The 17,740-nt window shown below is 48.2% G+C and overlaps 1 long non-coding RNA gene across 1 annotated transcript in view; it reads left to right on the top strand.

Moving 5' to 3' along the window:
• Positions 1-17,740, top strand: part of LOC120996154 — a 44,147-nt gene that overhangs the window by 1,694 nt on the left and 24,713 nt on the right. The window lies entirely within an intron of this gene.

Raw genomic sequence — 17,740 nt, 5'->3', positions numbered from 1 at the left:
ACCTTCAGCCCTCAGTCTGTGCAGCTAAAGGGGTTAATGTTTTTCCTCAAGAATCCAGGTAGAGGGCAATAAGCAGCAGTGCAGGGGGGCATGGCCAGCACAGTTGTGTCTCATGTACAGGCACATATCTGCTCTCTCAGGCTTGTGCACGAAACATCGTCAGAGCAGGGAGAGAAGCTGACATCACAGGTCATGTGACCCTCAGAGAAATCTGAGAAAGCAGCAACTGGAGATAAAGTAAGTGAATTGTAAAGTCCTTTCATTTGCCTAGTTAGAAACATACAAAGAACAAAAAAATAACTGACAACCCTTTTAAGGCTTCTTGCATACAGTACAAAGATTGTAATGTGGCACACAAGTCCTGTTAACTTCGGTCAGGCGCTCCACGTACAGAGCTATTTTCACCTAGGATCAATGCCACTGGGGGAGAAATGATCCCATGCTCTACGAGTGCACTATAATGACTCCATAGAAACAGAGCTATAATATCACCGTGATGTGCACGAGGCCTAAGACAGAGTTGTAACATGGGGTATATCTCTTCTGTTGTCAGATTCCCTTTAGAAAAACATTCAGACAGATCTACTTTACCGAACATAACTGTTTTTGTATTTGTTACTATCACTTTAAGAGGCACAACGGCTCTAATTCATCAGCAGGGTACTACTTGTAATGTGTCCTTAAATGTTAGTAAGGCCAAGTTCACACTTCAGTTACTTTCACACTAGCGTTTTTGCCGGATCCGGCAGGGTTCAGCAAAAACGCTTCTGTTACTGATAATACAACCGTCTGTATCAGTTATGAACAGATCCAGTTGTATTATCTTTAACATAGCCAAGACGGATCCGTCATGAACTCCATTGAAAGTCAATGGGGGACGGATCCGTTTTCTATTGTGGCAGATTGTGGCAGAGAAAACAGATCCGTCTTGCTCCGTATCCCAGGATGGAAAGCAAACCGCAGCATGCTGCGGTTTTCTCTCCGGTATGAGAACGGAACGGAATGCATTTTGGAGCATTCCATTCTGTTCAGTTACGTTTTGTCCCCATTGACAATGAATGGGGACAAAACGGAAGCGTTTTTTTCTGGTATTGAGACCCTATGACGGATCTCAATACCGGAAAATAGAAACGCTAGTTCCCAAGTAGCCTTATTTGGTCAGTTATTTCCATCAGTTAAGGTTCTATTACACCTACAGATAATTGCTAAGATTATCGCAAACAAGTGCTCGTATGAAGGCTCATTAGCGATGATCTGGCAGTGTAATACTGCCGCAGATGAACAAGTTTGTGCTCGGATCGGCTCATGATGAGAGGGTCCCCTACCTAAGCCTATACTCCCCCTCCTACCTAGAAGCAGCAGAGTTATGCCAGAACTGCTTATCGAAGGGTAACCTAAAGGGGGCCACACCAATGATGAGTCCTGAGAAGAAGGGAGGGCTTCTGGGTGGGTCGAAAGCATTCAAACCGACAAGTGGGGGCAGGAGAGCCAGGTTTAAATAATTAAAGCCCCGCCTCCCCTCACACAAACACGGCACTCTTAATTGCCTACCACTTGTGCTCGGATCGGCTCATGATGAGAGGGTCCCCTACCTAAGCCTATACTCCCCCTCCTACCTAGAAGCAGCAGAATTATGCCGGAACTGCTTATCGAAGGGTAGCCTAAAGGGGCCAAAAGAACCATGCATAGGAGTTTGAAAAGACTTTGATAACAGAAACTACAAAACCAAAACTCGAAAGCCAGTGACATTTCGTATTAAGGATCCGGGATATAACGCATTGAACACGCGGAACTGCGACGACCCAACCGTTTGATGACATGTACTGGCACCTTATGCATGGACGCCGCAGCTGCCGCACCCATGCGGAAGGAATGTCCTGTGATCCAGAGAGGACCGACCCCTGAACCTGTCAACTAAACCCAAATGTACCTAAGAAAGGCTGCGGTGGTTAGCCGGGCATTGCCTAGTTCGAGTACGGGAGAACATGCCGGCTTGGACTAAATACTTCGCAGCCAAGCCTCCAAGGCCTGCACCGGACACCATCTGCTGTCCGTGGGAAAGTATCTGACCGCCACCGATTCCCCCGGCCATGACGTCTTGGACGAGGCCAAGGTGAGGACTTAGATGGACCCGCGCCGGATGAGCTGACCTTTCCGCAAGCACCCAGCCAGCGTATTGGTGCCCATGAGCTCGCCTGACCTGAGGAATCCATGGAAGGCCAGGTACTAGGCTGTTTCTACCAGAGCGCTAACCTGCGGCCCGAACGGTTTACCCTGCAGTTTGTCTGTCACGGCCTGAACAAGCTACCGGTAAATGGCTGACGCACATGTCGTTACACAACAGACATCTTGCGCAAACCCTTCAACGCCGCTTTGATCGGGTGGGCGGAGAAGAGTGATGGTAGGTCCGGATGTAGCATGTACCAATGGTGCTGAATACCTGCCAGGTATAGTTAACAGTGCTATAGGACAGGTTTAATTAAGAGTGGCAAAACCCAGACGAATCCCAATAGGTGAGTGATAGGCCCCCGGCCAGCGGCCGTGTAGGTGTTCCCATATCTCTGAAACGGGCGCCAAGCTGTCTTGTAAGCCCTCAGAGTATTACTGGCCAAGGAATTGGCCATCAGTCTCTTAGCTATGGTGAGATGAGAGACTAGTCCCAGCGCAGCTGGGCCTGGTGAGGAATCTTTTTATTTTTTCCCTTTTTTCCTCCATGCGTGAGAGACTCTAATGGCGGAGTCATGTGTGTAAACCTAAAACGGAGAAGTCGTGCGTGAGAGACTCTAATGGCGGAGTCATCTGTGTAAACCTAAAGCGGAGAAGCCATGCGCGAGAGACTAATGGCGGAGCCATGCGTGAGAGACTAATGGCGGAGTCATATGTGTAAAACTAAAATGGAGAAGCTCTGCGTGAGAGACTCAGATGGCGGAATCATATGTGTAACTAAAACGGAGAAGCCATGCGTGAGAGCCTCTAATGGCGGAGTCATATGTGTAAACCTAAAACGGAGAAGCCATGCGTGAGAGACTCTAATGGCGGAGTCATATGTGTAACCTAAAACGTGGAAGCCATGCGTGAGAGACTCAGATGGCGGAGACATATGTGTAAACCTAAAACGGAGAAGCCATGCGTGAGAGACTCTAATGGCGGAGTCATATGTGTAACCTAAAACGGAGAAGCCATGCGTGAGAGACTCTAATGGCGGAGTCATATGTGTAACCTAAAACGGAGAAGCCATGCGTGAGAGACTCTAATGGCGGAGTCATATGTGTAACCTAAAACGGGGAAGCCATGTGTGAGAGACTCAGATGGTGGAGACATATGTGTAAACCTAAAACGGAGAAGCCATGCGTGAGAGACTCTAATGGCAGAGTCATATGTGTAACCTAAAACGAAGAAGCCATGCGTGAGAGACTCTAATGGCGGAGTCATATGTGTAACCTAAAACGGAGAAGCCATGCGTGAGAGATTCTAATGGCGGTGTCATATGTGTAAACCTAAAACGGAGAAGCCATGCGTGAGAGACTCTAATGGCGGAGTCGTATGTGTAAAACTAACTCGGAGAAGCCATGCGTGAGAGACTCAGATGGCGGAGTCATATGTGTAAACCTAAAACGGAGAAGCCATGCGTGAGAGACTCTAATGGCGGAGTCATATGTGTAAACCTAAAACGGAGAAGCCATGCGTGAGAGACTCTAATGGCGGAGTCATATGTGTAACCTAAAACGTGGAAGCCATGCGTGAGAGACTCAGATGGCGGAGACATATGTGTAAACCTAAAACGGAGAAGCCATGCGTGAGAGACTCTAATGGCGGAGTCATATGTGTAACCTAAAACGGAGAAGCCATGCGTGAGAGACTCTAATGGCGGAGTCATATGTGTAACCTAAAACGGAGAAGCCATGCGTGAGAGACTCTAATGGCGGAGTCATATGTGTAACCTAAAACGGGGAAGCCATGCGTGAGAGACTCAGATGGTGGAGACATATGTGTAAACCTAAAACGGAGAAGCCATGCGTGAGAGACTCTAATGGCAGAGTCATATGTGTAACCTAAAACGAAGAAGCCATGCGTGAGAGACTCTAATGGCGGAGTCATATGTGTAACCTAAAACGGAGAAGCCATGCGTGAGAGATTCTAATGGCGGTGTCATATGTGTAAACCTAAAACGGAGAAGCCATGCGTGAGAGACTCTAATGGCGGAGTCGTATGTGTAAAACTAACACGGAGAAGCCATGCGTGAGAGACTCAGATGGCGGAGTCATATGTGTAAACCTAAAACGGAGAAGCCATGCGTGAGAGACTCTAATGGCGGAGTCATATGTGTAACCTAAAACGGAGAAGCCATGCGTGAGAGACTTTTTTTTTTTATACTATAAACCACTTAACCACCTCAGCCCCTATGGCTTAAACACCCTGAAAGACCAGGCCACTTTTTACACTTCTGACCTACACTACTTTTACCGTTTATTGCTCGGTCATGCAACTTACCACCCAAATGAATTTTACCTCCTTTTCTTCTCACTAATTTGGTGGTATTTCATTGCTGCTGACATTTTTACTTTTTTTGTTATTAATCGAAATTTAACGATTTTTTAGCAAAAAAATATGTAAAATGGTATATGTAAAATGACACTCCAAAACACATTGCCCAACTTCTCCTGAATACGGAGATACCACATGTGTGACACTTTTTTGCAGCCTAGGTGGGCAAAGGGGCCCACATTCCAAAGAGCACCTTTCGGATTTCACCGGTCATTTTTTACAGAATTTGATTTCAAACTCCTTACCACACATTTGGGCCCCTAGAATGCCAGAGCAGTATAACTACCCCACAAGTGACCCCATTTTGGAAAGAAGACACCCCAAGGTATTCGGTGATGGGCATAGTGAGTTCATGGAAGTTTTTATTTTTTGTCACAAGTTAGTGGAATATGAGACTTTGTAAGGAAAAAAAAAAATCATCATTTTCCACTAACTTGTGACAAAAAATAAAAAATTCTAGGAACTCGCCATGCCCCTCACGGAATACCTTGGGGTGTCTTCTTTCCAAAATGGGGTCACTTGTGGGGTAGTTATACTGCCCTGGCATTTTCCAGGGGCCCTAATGTGTGGTAAGTAGGTAAATGACCTGTGAAATCCGAAAGGTGCTCTTTGGAATGTGGGCCCCTTTGCCCACCTAGGCTGCAAAAAAGTGCCACACATGTGATATCGCCGTACTCAGGAGAAGTTGGGGAATGTGTTTTGGGGTGTCATTTTACTTATACCCATGCTGGGTGAGATAAATATCTTGGTCAAATGCCAACTTTGTATAAAAAAAATGGGAAAAGTTGTCTTTTGCCAAGATATTTCTCTCACCCAGCATGGGTATATGTAAAATGACACCCCAAAACACATTCCCCAACTTCTCCTGAGTATGGCGATACCACATGTGTGACACTTTTTTGCAGCCTAGATGCGCAAAGGGGCCCACATTCCTTTTATGAGGGCATTTTTAGACATTTGGATCCCAGACTTCTTCTCACGCTTTAGGGCCCCTAGAATGCCAGGGCAGTATAAATACCCCACATGTGACCCCATTTTGGAAAGAAGACACCCCAAGGTATTCAATGAGGGGCATGGCGAGTTCATAGAATTTTTTTTTTTTTGGCACAAGTTAGAGGAAATTGATTTTATTTATTTTTTTCTCACAAAGTCTCCCTTTCCGCTAACTTGGGACAAAAATTTAAATCTTTCATGGACTCAATATGCCCCTCACGGAATACCTGGGGGTGTCTTCTTTCCGAAATGGGGTCACATGTGGGGTATTTATACTGCCCTGGCATTCTAGGGGCCCTAAAGCGTGAGAAGAAGTCTGGAATATAAATGTCTAAAAAATTTTACGCATTTGGATTCCGTGAGGGGTATGGTGAGTTCATGTGAGATTTAATTTTTTGACACAAGTTAGTGGAATATGAGACTTTGTAAGAAAAAAAAAATAATTTCCGCTAACTTGGGCCAAAAAAATGTCTGAATGGAGCCTTACAGAGGGGTGATCAATGACAGGGGGGTGATCAATGACAGGGGGGTGATCAGGGAGTCTATATGGGGTGATCACCCCCCTGTCATTGATCACCCCCCTATAAGGCTCCATTCAGATGTCCGTATGTGTTTTGCGGATCCGATCCATGTATCCGTGGATCCGTAAAAATCATACGGACATCTGAATGCAGCCTGACAGGGGGGGGGATGATCAATGACAGGGGGGTGATCAATGACAGGGGGGTAATCAATGACAGGGGGGTAATCAATGACAGGGGGGTGATCAGGGAGTCTATATGGGGTGATTACCACAGTCATTGATCACACCCCTGTAAGGCTCCATTCAGACGTCCGTATGCGTTTTGCGGATCCGATCCATCTATCAGTGGATCCGTAAAAATCATGCGGACATCTGAATGGAGCTTTACAGGGGGGTGATCAATGACAGGGGGGTAATCAATTACAGGGGGATGATCAGGGAGTCTATATGGGGTGATCACCACAGTCATTGATCACGCCCCTGTAAGGCTCCATTCAGACGTCCGTATGCGTTTTGCGGATCCGATCCATCTATCAGTGGATCCGTAAAAATCATGCGGACATCTGAATGGAGATTTACAGGGGGGTGATCAATGACAGGGGGGTGATCAGGGAGTCTATATGGGGTGATCACCACAGTCATTGATCACGCCCCTGTAAGGCTCCATTGAGACGTCTGTATGCGTTTTGCGGATCCGATCCATCTATCAGTGGATCCGTAAAAATCATGCGGACATCTGAATGGAGCTTTACAGGGGGGTGATCAATGACAGGGGGGTGATCAGGGAGTCTATATGGGGTGATCACCACAGTCATTGATCACGCCCCTGTAAGGCTCCATTCAGACGTCCGTATGCGTTTTGCGGATCCGATCCATCTATCAGTGGATCCGTAAAAATCATGCGGACATCTGAATGGAGCTTTACAGGGGGGTGATCAATGACAGGGGGGTAATCAATGACACGGGGGTGATCAGGGAGTCTATATGGGGCGATCACCACAGTCATTGATCACGCCCCTGTAAGGCTCCATTCAGACGTCCGTATGCGTTTTGCGGATCCGATCCATCTATCAGTGGATCCGTAAAAATCATGCGGACATCTGAATGGAGCTTTACAGGGGGGTGATCAATGACAGGGGGGTGATCAGGGAGTCTATATGGGGTGATCACCATAGTCATTGATCACGCCCCTGTAAGGCTCCATTCAGACGTCCGTATGCGTTTTGCGGATCCGATCCATCTATCAGTGGATCCGTAAAAATCATGCGGACATCTGAATGGAGCTTTACAGGGGGGTGATCAATGACAGGGGGGTGATCAGGGAGTCTATATGGGGTGATCACCACAGTCATTGATCACGCCCCTGTAAGGCTCCATTCAGACGTCCGTATGCGTTTTGCGGATCCGATCCATCTATCAGTGGATCTGTAAAAATCATGCGGACATCTGAATGGAGCTTTACAGGGGGGTGATCAATGACAGGGGGGTGATCAGGGAGTCTATATGGGGTGATCACCACAGTCATTGATCACTCCCCTGTAAGGCTCCATTCAGACGTCCGTATGCGTTTTGCGGATCCGATCCATCTATCAGTGGATCCGTAAAAATCATGCGGACATCTGAATGGAGCTTTACGGGGGGTGATCAATGACAGGGGGGTGATCAGGGAGTCTATATGGGGTGATCACCACAGTCATTGATCACACCCCTGTAAGGCTCCATTCAGACATCCGTATGCGTTTTGCGGATCCGATCCATCTATCAGTGGATCCGTAAAAATCATGCGGACATCTGAATGGAGCTTTACAGGGGGGTGATCAATGACAGGGGGGTAATCAATGACAGGGGGGTGATCAGGGAGTCTATATGGGGTGATCACCACAGTCATTGATCACCCCCCTGTAAGGCTCCATTCAGACGTCCGTATGCGTTTTGCGGATCCGATCCATCTATCAGTGGATCCGTAAAAATCATGCGGACATCTGAATGGAGCTTTACAGGGGGGTGATCAATGACAGGGGGGTAATCAATGACAGGGGGGTGATCAGGGAGTCTATATGGGGTGATCACCACAGTCATTGATCACGCCCCTGTAAGGCTCCATTCAGACGTCCGTATGCGTTTTGCGGATCCGATCCATCTATCAGTGGATCCGTAAAAATCATGCGGACATCTGAATGGAGCTTTACAGGGGGGTGATCAATGACAGGGGGGTAATCAATGACAGGGGGGTGATCAGGGAGTCTATATGGGGTGATCAGGGGTGATCAAGGGTGAATAAGGGGTTAATAAGTGACAGGGGGGGGTGTAGTGTAGTGGTGCTTGGTGCAACATATTACTGAGCTGCCTGTGTCCTCTGGTGGTCGATCCAAACAAAGGGGACCACCAGAGGACCAGGTAGCAGGTATGTTAGACGCTGTTATCAAAACAGCGTCTAATATACCTGTTAGGGGTTAAAAAAATCACATCTCCAGCCTGCCAGCGAACGATTGCCGCTGGCAGGCTGGAGATCCACTCGCTTACCTTCTGATCCTGTGAACGCGCGCGCCTGTGTGCGCGCGTTCACAGGAAATCTCGCGTCTCGCGAGATGACGCGTAGATGCGTGACTGTGCACAGGGCTGCCACCTCCGGAACGCGAATCTGCGTTAGGCGGTCCGGAGGTGGTTAAGCAGCTCCCGTATGGGCATAGCTCTGAGTACGAGCATGAAGAGCATGGTATAACGCAGATCACCTGCACGGACTAACTAACATCCTGTGCCTAAATAACCCCCTTGGAACCTTATGTACGGCCGGCAGCAGGAAGCCAGCCATCGCCTATGATCTGCTCCCCCTGGCCGAGCCTAGTACTCCTTCCCCTGATCGCTGCCTACCTAACGGGACGGCGGCCCGTGCCAGACTTTATTGAAGATGAGGAGCCTTTACCCCTAGCCGCGTGTGGAGCTCACACTGCTCCCTGGCAGAATGCACCAGTGCGGGGGAGCCCCCACCTCAGCTAGGGCCGACCCACCGCCGGCTGGACACTCGTACCGCGTGGGGAGCAGCGCCGCTCCCTGGAAATGTGCACCGGATCAGAGGGAGCCCTTCCTTTACCGTGGGCCCCGGCTCCCGCTGGTTTGAATCGTGTGCCGCGTGAGGAGCCGCACAGCTCCCTGGCATTGTGCGCCGGTGCGGGAGTGCCCCCCCTCACCTAGGGGCTGATTGTTGTGACTGGAACCAGCTGGGAGACTGAAGCCTGACCGGACCTACCTGTGACCGTGAAGGCTGACCCCCCAGGCCGTGGCTGACCCGCGTGCGTAGACGTGACGCAACTACCCGTAGATGCCCACCCAGTGCCTGTAGTCAACGGGCGTGCGACCGAGTCTGTGGATGTGACCGACTAGCCCCTGTAGTCGTAAGGGGACCCTACATCGAGAGTAGCGGTAACGGACCATCGCCTGTAGACGTGGTAGTATTACCTCACGAGTCTGTTGACATGAGACTAATGCCTGCAGTCGTGGCAGGGCTTTCTAACGAGTCTGTAGTCGTGACAGACTAATGCCTGCAGTCGTGGCAGGGCTTTCTAACGAGTCTAGTCGTGACAGACTAATGCCTGCAGTCGTGGCAGGGCTTTATAACGAGTCTGTAGTCGTGACAGACTAATGCCTGCAGTCGTGGCAGGACTTTATAATGAGTCTGTAGTCGTGACAGACTAATGCCTGCAGTCGTGGCAGGGCTTTATAACGAGTCTGTAGTCGTGACAGACCGATGCCTGCAGTCGTAGCAGGGATTTGTACCAAGTCTGTAGCCGTGACAGACCTGGCAAACCAACAATTATATATATATATTTATTTTTTATTTTAATTTAATTTAATTTTTTATTTTTTTACAACTTCCCACCAAAGGCCACAACTGTAGGCGCCACCCTGCAAGACATGCGTCAGTGGCCTGAGCTTAGATAGGCCACCATACCCAGTCCCCTAAGTCCACGCGGGAGTAAAGGGGTGGCCCACGCATGCGCACCACACCTGACTCACCTGGCGGCCATGACAGCCACAAACCCTGCAGAATCGCAAAGTAGCCAACCACCTGTGGACCTGAATAAACAAGGACAGACATGTGAGTGAGCGAACCCCGGCTGAGTGATCCTTCACCCACGCAACTGCTCCCTAAATATCCACCGGCTTGTCGCGGCTGTGCCCCGACCCGACCCACTAACTCCCCACGTACCGTATGTGCTATGGGCGGCCAGGCTACGTGCCCGAGGCGTAGTGGCAATCCCCCTTCCTTGAACCCCCTTATTTAATAAAGTCCTTTTTTTTTTTTTTTACCAACTGACGCCTGCCTTAGTACCTAGACACTAGTGCTGAGCAAGGAGCCCAGTACCTGGACTGCAGTACCAGTAACTGGTGACACTTTCACCTGTCTCAGGTGTGTTCAGACCTATGGCATTTCCAGCTTACCTCATATTGTTTTAAAAAAAAAAAATAATTACTCATTAACTTAGGTGGATATAGGTTAGGAATGTCACTACCACTGTGTCAGGCCCTACATGACGAAACACTGAGTGCATCTGGTTTTATAGACCGGTGCAAACATGTTATCTGCTTCTTCCTACTGTTTACTAGTTATCGAGTTCATCCATTAACCAAATAGATCTGCAAATGATGTTGCATTCTGGTATTATGTCCCATACATGTATACAGTTTGATAAATCATTGAATTCAGAGTATCATTCCTGATCTGTTTGCTATACAGGATGCATGAAAATTTAACTAGTTATTTGGGCCGATGGCACATTATATAAAATCCACCCACTCATATGTTTTACACTAAACCTGTAAGAATGGTCTGCCTGTAGGTGTCGCCCTCTCTCAGCTAAGAACCTGCTGGAGCGCCGAAGGGCAGTAAGCCGCACTGTGAAGCCGGTGGGCTGCGTGAGCGATGCGCTGCGCGCCATGGTATGAGCGGGAGTGCGACTGGCCGCAGCGGAGCAACAGGTGAGGGGTGACCGAGGAGGCTATTGCACCGTTAGCCTGGGGGACGCTGCATGTGAGCGGGGGAGCCTTAAACCGGATCGGAAAGTGCGGGCAGTCCCAGGTGCGGCTGGGGACCGCGGCCACACTCGGCCGCGTAACATGACATAAATAAACGAGATGGGTGGGCATCCCCCCAGCCTACCTATACTCCGCAGCAATGAGCCCGACGCAGCCGACCACACGAATTAACAACGAGACACGCGACCTCTCTGGAAGGACAGCCAAACCACGAGCCGATTCGAAAGCATTCGAACCGACAAGTGGGGGCAGGAGAGCCAGGTTTAAATAATTAAAGCCCCGCCTCCCCTCACACAAACACGGCACTCTTAATTGCCTACCACTTGTTCATAGGGTTATCAGAGTCTTTCAACATGTTTAAAAATAATCGTTTCCCGGCTGCAGATCGTGCTGTGTAATCAGCACTCTGCTGCCGGCAAATAATTATTCAGTATGGGGACGAGCAATGGCATAGCGATCATTCGTCCCCATACCGAGGAGATCGCTGCATGAAATAGCAGTGGTCTCCTCCACTAATGAGCAAGCAATTGCTGGGAAGGCATGCTTTCCTACCAACAATTGCCTGCAAAATCTGTAGGTGTAAGGCCTACGCTCTGGACTTGCAGTGTGAGTATGCAGCAGCTCCCGTCCTGACCTCCCGGTACTGATTGGGTCGCATAGCATTATATTGATTTATGATGCTATGTAACCCTTAGGCCGCTTTCAGACGAGTGAGTGTCACGCTCCAGACTCGCAACGCAGCTCCCATCCTGAACTTTCAGCACTACTGGGGTCACATAGCATAATATTGATTTATGATGCTATATAACCCTTACAGTTCTGGAATGTATTGGATAACACTGACATAATGCTGTCTGTAGAAGAATCACAGTTCTGACTAATAACCTGTCAGGAGGTCCGATAAGCTAAAGTGGTATAGCATAAGTAGTATATCACTAACTACCACCATTTCAAATATAGCCTTTAATATCATTATTAAAAGAATATATATAAGCCAAGAAATTTGATTAGCACAAATAAACAAAAAATAATACCAAAAATATAAAAAATATAAAATAATACATTCGGAAATAGGGCATCTGATGAGGGGGATGCTGACCCTAAAGCTCACCCTATATTAAATGCCCTGCCTAAAAACAGAATAGCCGCCCCGATAGGGGCGATCCCGTGTCAGGAACCTCCTGTACACCCTAGGATGGCCCTGATCAAGGAATGAAGTTTCCAACTAGAACAAGTTGATGTTTGATATCTTTTACATAAAATGAAAACACAAAAAAACACAAAAATTATAAACCAGAAGTATGCCACAATCTTAAGACTGACATATAGCAGACCTTAATATGAAAAAGTTGGTAGAGGAATATATATAGTATCGGGTATGATGTACTCCATATTAAGAAAATATCCCTGTATCAACGCGTTTCGCCCTTTGAATATGAGGGCTCCTCAGGGGACTAACTTAAACTTGCTCTGAAACAATAGATAATGGATGCAATAAAGAAAAAAGATATTCCACCTATACCATTCCTAGACGATTGACACCAGGACGCCCACCAGCTGCACCAGCACGGACGCATCCCAGACTGGGACTCTGACCGGACAGGAATTGGGTCCCTTGTGAGCAAAAAAAAAAAAAGTGCAAAATAGCGTTGCATGCGGGATCTCAACCTTTGTTGTGAATGGGATCCGACAGGTGCCAGTAGTGTTCGGCATATGATGGATCTGGCGATTCTGATATTCTGCTAGTATGCTGGAACACAATACAGAAATCTGAGTACCTAGCCTTACCCGATGAATTGTGCACGCTGCTGCTACTTTTTATATAGTGTGCCATCCTTCCCCCATGAACTGTGCCTGCTGCTGTTTCACCTCCCCCAATGCTGACTTAAGGTACCTTAAGGTAAATTATTGTTAAATGGAGCGAAACTGCACGATTATCGAACAGTGTAAAAGCAATGAACGATAGAGACACAACTAAACAATCAGTAGATTTCTCGTCGGTTTGATAGTTTGTGTCGGCACAAAAATCATTGTTGGATGTTAAAGATTTCATAGATGTAAACAAGAATTTATCACTGCATGCCACTCAAATTTCTCTTTGTGTAAATGCAACAGTCTGCTTTACAAACGATAGAATATGCAATCGAAATTACGATTTTGTGAACGATAATCGGCGCGTCTAAAGGGTCATTGTTGAAACGTTCAGTACACCAAGAAACGACTTGTTTGTCACTCAGTCATGCCGATCATTGCCTAGTGTAAAGTTACCTTAAGGCCTCTTTCACACGGGCGTTGCGGGAAAATGTGCGGGTGCGTTGCGGGAACACCCGCGATTTTTCCGCACTCGGGTTTTGCACTCGCGTGAGAAAAATCGCACGTGTTTGGTACCCAAACCCGAACTTTTTCACAGAAGTTCGGGCTTGGGATCGGTGTTCTGTAAATAGTATTATTTTCCCTTATAACATGGTTATAAGGGAAAATAATAGCATTCTGAATACAGAATGCATAGTAAAATAGCGCTGGAGGGGTTAAAAAAATAATAATAATATTTTAACTCACCTTAGTCCACTTGTTCGCGGCCCGGCATCTCCTTCTGGCTTCATCTGATCTCTGTGCAGCAACAGGACCTGTGGTGACGTCATTCCGGTCATCACATGGTATGTCACATGATCTTTTACCATGGTGATTCACCATGGTAAAAGATCATGTGACGTACCATGTGATGACCGGAGTGACGTCATCAAAGGTCCTTGATCCTATAATTAATGCTCACCACAGGTCCTATTCAGTAAAGGGGACAGAAGGAGATGCCGACATCGCGATCAAGTGGATTAAGGTGAGTTAAATGATTTTTTATTTTTTTTTAACGCCTCCAGCGCTGTTTTACTATGCATTCTGTATTCAGAATGCTATTATTTTACCTTATAACCATGTTATAGGGGAAAATAATAATGATCGAGTCTCCATCCCGATCGTCTCCTAGTAACCATGCGTGAAAATCGCACCACATCCGCACTTGCTTGCGAATGCTTGCGATTTTCACGCAACCCCATTCATTTCTATGGGGCTTGCGTTACGTGAAAAACGCACAAAGAGGAACATGCTGCGATTTTCACGCAACGCACAAGTGATGCGTGAAAATCACCGCTCATGTGAACAGCCCCATAGAAATGAATGGGTCGGGATTCCGTGCGGATGCAATGCGTTCACCTCCCGCAACGCATCCGCGCGGTATACTCGCTCGTGTGAAAGGGGCCTTACTGTTTGTGCTGCTGGCAGAGCGCAGTCAGGGCCTGGGGCTGGTCTTCACGGAGCTGGACTGGAGTCTGGACTGGTGACAATGTTGGATCAGGTCAGGTCCGGACCAGTCTGTCAGGTCACAGTGGGACGTGTGTTGGCAGAGGAACAGGGATGGGACAAGGTAGTTTGGTGCCCCAGACAGATCACGAAAATGGCGCCCCTTTGTATAAATAATTAAAAACTAGCTTACTTATTAATAAAATGAAAAACATGAATATGATAATAATAATAATAATAATAATAATAATAATAAAGATGATAATAATACACACCTCAGATGCGGCAGAACCTCATAATATACATCTCCGCTGCTGCAGAACCTCATAACACACATCAAGGCTGCTGCTGCTGAACCTCCTAACACACACACCTCAGATGCTGCAGAACCTCCTAATACTCACATCAGCTGCGGCAGAACCTCCTACCACACACCTCAGATGCTGCAGAACCTCCTAACACACACCTCAGATGCTGCAGAACCTCCTAATACATCAGCTGCTGCAGAACCTCCTATCACACACCTCAGCTGCTGCAGAACCTCCTAACACACACCTCAGCTGCTGCAGAACCTCCTAACACACACCTCAGCTGCTGCAGAACCTCCTAACACACACTTCAGCTGCTGCAGAACCTCCTAAAACACATCTCAGCTGCTGCAGAACCTCCTAAAACACATCTCAGCTGCTGCAGAACCTCCTAAAACACATCTCAGCTGCTGCAGAACCTACTAACACACACCTCAGCTGCTGCAGAACCTCCTAACACACACTTCAGCTGCTGCAGAACCTCCTAATACACACCTCAGCTGCTGCAGAACCTCCTAAAACACACCTCAGTTGCTGCAGAACCTCCTAACACACACTTCAGCTGCTGCAGAACCTCCTAATACACACCTCTGCCACTGCAGAAAATTCTCCTCTCACAGGTAGCCATATAAGTGTAATCAGTGGGCGTTGCATATCCTCCACTGGAGGACCCCATAGCAGCTGCGTGGTCTGCCTTTATTGGAGGTACGCCAGTGTTTCCAGGAGACATGCAATTTTTCTCCCACAAAATGTGCAAATAAATTAGACCAGCCTAAGTGAATATGAACCTGTTGTATTGAAAGACAAACACCAGAAGTCAGACTAATAAAAATACGCCTAGTCTAATTCATCAAAGACTGTGCGACTTTTAATAAATACTCGGCAAAAGAAAGACAGACGAATGAAAAAAGCCTGTCTAAGGCCTCCTGCACACGACCGTTGTGTGCACCCGTGGCCGTTGTGCCGTTTTCCGTTTTTTTTCACGGACCCATTGACTTTCAATTGGTCCGTGGAAAAAACTGAAAATGCACCGTTTTGCAGCCGCATCCGTGATCTGTGTTTCCTGGCTGTGAAAAAAATAGGACCTGTCCTATTTTTTTCACGGCCAACGGTTCACGGACCCATTCAAGTCAATGGGTCCGTGAAAGAACACGGATGCACACAAGATTGGCATCCGTGTCCGTGATCCGTGGCCGTAGGTTACTTTTTATACAGACGGATCCGAAGATCCGTCTCCATAAAAGCTTTTTCATAGCTGAGTTTTCACTTCGTGAAAACTCAGAACCGACAGTATATTCTAACACAGAGGCGTCCCCATGGTGATGGGGACGCTTCAGGTTAGAATATACTAAAAGAACTGTGTACTTGACTGCCCCCTGCTGCCTGGCAGGTGCTGCCAGGCAGCAGGGGGCAACCCCCCCCCCCTGTAGTTAACACATTAGTGGCCAGTGGGCACCCCCTGTGGTTAACACATTGGTGGCCAGTGCGGCCGGCCCCCCCCTCCCTCCCTTGTAGTTAACACATTAGTGGCCAGTGGGCCCCCCCCTGTAGTTAACACATTGGTGGCCAGTGCGGCCGGCCCCCCCCCCACTCCCCTGTAGTTAACTCGTTGGTGGCCAGTGGGCTCCCCTCCCTCCCCTGTAGTTAACTCGTTGGTGGCCAGTGGGCCCTCTCCCCTCCCTCCCCCTCCTAATTAAAATCTCCCCCCCTATCATTGGTGGCAGCGGAGTGTACCGATCGGAGTCCCAGTTTTGTCGCTGGGGCTCCAATCGGTAACCATGGCAACCAGGACGCTACTGCTGTCCCGGTTGCCATGGTTACTTAGCAATTTGTAGAACCATTATACTTACCTGCGAGCTGCGATCTCTGCGTCCGGCCGGGAGCTCCTCCTACTGGTAAGTGACAGGTCCGGCTGGGAGCTCCTCCTACTGGTAAGTGACATGACCTGTCACCAGTAGGAGGAGCTCCCGGCCGGACCTGTCACTTAACAGTAGGAGGAGCTCCCGGCCGGACGCAGAGATCGCAGCTCGCAGGTAAGTATAATGGTTCTACAAATTGCTAAGTAACCATGGCAACTGGGACTGCAGTAGCGTCCTGGTTGCCATGGTTACTGATCGGAGCCCCAGCGATTAAACTGGGACTTCGATCGGTACACTCCGCTGCCACCAATGATAGGGGGGAGATTTTAATTAGGAGGGGGAGGGAGGGGAGAAGGCCCACTGGCCACCAACGAGTTAACTACAGGGGAGGGAGGGAGGGGGGGCCCACTGGCCACCAACGAGTTAACTACAGGGGAGGGAGGGGGGCCGGCCGCACTGGCCACCAATGAGTTAACTACAGGGGAGGGAGGGGGGGGCCAGCCACACTGGCCACCAATGTGTTAACTACAGGGGGGGGCGGAGGGGGCAGTCATGTACACAGTTCTTTTAGTATATTCTAACCTGAAGCGTCCCCATCACCATGGGAACGCCTCTGTGTTAGAATATACTGTCGGATTTGAGTTTCACGATGTAACTCAAATCCGAAGGTATATTCTAACATAGAGGCGTTCCCATGGTGATGGGGACGCTTCAAGTTAAAATATACCATCGGATTGGAGAAAACTCTGATCCGATGGTATATTAACTCCTGACTTTACATTGAAAGTCAATGGGGGACGGATCCGTTTGAAATTGCACCATATTGTGTCAACGTCAAACGGATCCGTCCCCATTGACTTGCATTGTAATTCAGGACGGATCCGTTTGGCTCCGCACGGCCAGGCGGACACCAAAACGACTTTTTTTTTTATGTCCGTGGATCGCAAAAAAATACGGTCGTGTGCATGAGGCCTAAGGCTACTTTCACACTAGCGTTTCTATTTTCCAGTATTGAGATCCGTCTTATGGTCTCAATACTGAAAAAAAAAGCTTCAGTTTTTGTCCCCATTCACTGTCAATAGGGACAAAACGTAACTGAACAGACCAGAATGCTCAAAAATCCATTCCGTTCCATTTGGTTGCATTCCCATACTGGAGAGCAAACCACTGCAAGCTGCGGT

Source organism: Bufo bufo, chromosome 3 (genome assembly GCF_905171765.1).
Source record: "Bufo bufo chromosome 3, aBufBuf1.1, whole genome shotgun sequence".
Lineage (NCBI taxonomy): Eukaryota > Metazoa > Chordata > Amphibia > Anura > Bufonidae > Bufo > Bufo bufo.
Note: the sequence above shows the minus strand (reverse complement) of the source record. Positions and strands in the feature narration are given on the sequence as shown.